The following is a 3,965-nucleotide window of genomic DNA, read 5'->3' as shown; positions in this document are numbered from 1 at the left end:
GCGCACGCGACATCGAGGGTCAATTACTAGGGCATTGTGTCCATGCACAATTAATTGGCTGCAAAACGAAAATACAAAGGTAAACATGGTTGCCCATGTGCACCCTAGTAAATTCGCAAAAAATACAAGGAAAATTTTAAATTTCCAAAATTTTGGGGTATCAAACCTGATCGAACATTCTACTCATGTGTGAAGTTTCATGAAGTATTGACACCCGTGCTATTTTAATGAAGAAAATACAATTGAGACCAAACTATTCATCAAACAGTGTTTTTAATATAGCTTTGATTTGAAATTTTGCCCAGAATACAACGGATGACATTTCTTCCTGAAACTTCATACACGAGTATATTGGCCCATGTGTTTCGGTATTTTTTCTTTGCGGGAACCATATGTTTCGGTATACAAGGCCGCCTCCTTTTCTAGTGTAAATTTTGGCATCAATCTGACCAACAAAATCTGAGTTATATGTATGGATGTCATAAAAAATATACCACTGAATTTGTAATACCGAAATGGAACATGGGACGAGCATTTCATTAGTATTAATAATCTCTCCTAAAGCAAATGGACCCCCCCCCCCCGGGACCCGCGACATCGAGGGTCGATTACTAGGGCATTGTGTCCATGCACAATTAATTGCACTAGTAGAAAAAGGGGGCATCAGTCCCGGTTCGTAAGGGCCTTTAGTCCCGGTTCTTGAACCGGGACTAAAGGGTCGTGACTAATGCCTCCACCCTTTAGTCCCGGTTCTAACACGAACCGGGACTGATGGGCCTCCACGTGGCCACTGCGAGCAGCCCAGGTAAGGGGGCCTTTGGTCCCGGTTGGTGACATGAACCGGTACCAAAAGGCTTCCACGTGTCAGCAGCTGAGGTTTTCTTTTTTAAAAAAAAAAGTGGCTGGTTTAGGGGTGTTGGGGGTTAATTTTAGGTTGTTATTAGCTAGCTAATAGAGAGAAGTGTCCTCTCTTATACTGCTATGTTCATTTCACTCGCTGATATATAATAACTCATGCATGCTCGCATCATACATCATCATATATAATAACAAGTTCTACTAATCATGCATCATCATACAACTTCTACTCGTTATTAATAACAAGTCATACGATCATCCTCTTCATAGTCATCGAACCCAACCCTACATAATTGTTCTTAGCACATGGTCATCAGTATCAGGTAGGACCTAAACACTCTTAAGGTAAAATAGCATAAAACAACATAGACCCTGACTCTCCATTATGAAGAATGGAGATCATCCTGTCTCCAATTCTTGCGCTTCGCCTCCTTTTGCTTGCAAGAAGCTCCTTACGACTGTCCATACATTTTTTTTATTCTTTGATTGTCATGTCTCCACTTCTTTTAGAAATCCGGTATGGACAATTGAGATTCGTAGGACGACCTGGTTGTATGTTCAAAAACATCAAGGCGACCGTGCGTATACATCAGATGAGGCACACAATCATTCGGGATTATCTGTTGAAAAACATAGTAATAACTTCGTAGTTAGCAATGATGTACTAGTTTTAGAAGTATTTAAAAAAAGATGCAGGGATATCGTAATAGTAAAAGATCTTACCAGGGTATCTCCATGGTAGTTATCGTAGTTCAACACGTGCACTAGTGACACGTATTGACCATAATGTTGAGGACTTCGATTGTAGACATTGTAATTCTCAAGATCAGTACAAAATGCGATCAGATGATTTTTCTCCTTATAAGTTAATTCGGAGTCATCGGTGTAGTGGGTTTTGTCTACCATTTTCCGCACATTCTTTGAAGAATGAAAATAAGCTGTCAATGGAAACAAGCTGTCAACTATTTTGAAATAAACAATATAAATTACTTAATAACTATGTTAAGCTCACATGGGGGAAAAATTGGAGGTGTATCCACAAGGACCCAAATGCCCATATTGTCTTGCTGGATTGTAGGATCACCAAGATCCATGGTGACAAGCATACCCTCATCAAAACCATACATCTTGCAAAGTGCTTCCCAATTTTTGCAACCAAAATGGGTTACACTCTCAGCATTGTATAGCTTTACTTGAAAATCCACACCACGATGGGTCCTTAGGAGAATTTTTTTGGTTCCCATACTTTCATGGTCTTCAAAACGCATTCTCTCCAAGACATAGCGTCTTGCATAGCATGGGATAAGCTAGTCGAATTGGAAGATGAAAAATACACGTTAAAAAATTTGAAGTCGTGCTTAATTACGAAAAAAAACTATTGTCGTCGTTGTGTACCGTATGAACATCGAAGGTCTCCTCGAGCTTAATGCTGAAGCGCCGATATTCGTCCAGCTCAAAGAACCTGTCGCACATACCTCGGTCGTCGTGGCACCAGTCGCACTCCCCCCGGCGGTTTTCGTCGTCCAAGTACGACATTTCCGGCCTAAGTTCATAATTCAAATATTAAATATATATACTAAAAAACCTAAATTAGATCATTATTATTAATCACGGGTTGACTATCGGTGATGGTACGTAGCTCCTCCTTTCATTCCCGAGTGCATTATTACAACAAATTGTCTAGCACACGGGAATGAAGGAGAAGCTACCCCCATGACGGCGTGGATGATGGAGGGGGCTCCTAGATTTCTGCATAGAGTGCTCTTCAATTTTAGCATTCAAAGTAGGAGTACTTTCCAATATGAGCATTCAATAAGAAAAATCAAATCGTAAAATAAAGTAGTATTCAAATTAGCATGCATTCAATTATAACCAAAGTACATCATCTCTTGTGTCCGTACATCGTCGAATACTATCATACATATAGCATCGCTAATTAATACAGCTAGAACCGTAGCGCCCGACGGGTATCGTCGCGGGCGGTGGACACCCAAAGATAAGGAACAATCACAGGATCATAGCTCCAGTGAGATCCCTGAAGAACCTGCCAGGTATTGTCGAATCTGCCCTCCAACGCAACCATGTAGCGACGGATGTGCTCGCCCTCCTCGCTGACATGGTGACGTACCACCTCCGCGGTGTCCGAAAGCCTCAGCACCGTCATTGGCCCACGCGACCGCCATCAAACAAGGATCGGGTCAACAACGGGCTGCCTCCTCACCAACCTACGTCCCCCAGAAGGTAGCACCTCCCAATACCAGCCCGGCGAAGCCCAGTCCCGAACATGGCCCTGATCAAGCAGGCCTCCACCATCGTCGAGTCGACGACGACGAGGATGCGGGATAGGCATCATCGACGTCGATGCGGGAACTACTTCTATATATAGTTAAATAAAGTAGTTTTATTAATTAAATCAACTAATTCAACTACTAAGCACTTACTATAAATAAATAAAGTAGTACTTATAAAAAATAAACTACTTCTATATATAATAAAATAAATTGATTTATTAAGTCAACTAGCTAGTTCAACTATATATGAAGCACTTACTATAAATAAAATAAAGTACTACTTACTAAAAATAAACTAGTTTAACTATAGTTCTATTATTTTTCTAACTAATTTTCCTATACATACACAATAAATTGACAAAGAAAATACTATGAACAAAAAAATCATTAAAATTCTATGAACAAAATTAGAACAGAAAAAAATCATAAAAATTCTATGAACAGAAAAAAATCATAAAAATTTGATATCTAAATTACTTACACAATATGAAAAAAAATTGACATCTAAATTACAACAGAAACAAATCATAAAATTTGACATCTAAATTACAACAGAAAAAATCACAAAACAATCTAACACAATATGAACAAATTAATTACACAATATGAAAAAAAATCTAACTGAAAAATCTATGAACTACACATATAAATTACTAGACATCTAACAAAAAATCTATAAACTACAAAAAAATCTAACAAAATTAACTACACATCTAAATTAACTACTACATACTAACGTCAAATTAAATTAGTTACTCACGGCGACGACGACGGCGACGGCGAGGTGCGGCGCGGGGCGGGCGAGGCGGAGACGGC

This window comes from Triticum dicoccoides, chromosome 5B, assembly GCF_002162155.2.
Source record: "Triticum dicoccoides isolate Atlit2015 ecotype Zavitan chromosome 5B, WEW_v2.0, whole genome shotgun sequence".
Lineage (NCBI taxonomy): Eukaryota > Viridiplantae > Streptophyta > Magnoliopsida > Poales > Poaceae > Triticum > Triticum dicoccoides.
The sequence above is the reverse complement of the archived record's forward strand: the minus strand, read 5'-3'. Positions refer to the sequence as shown.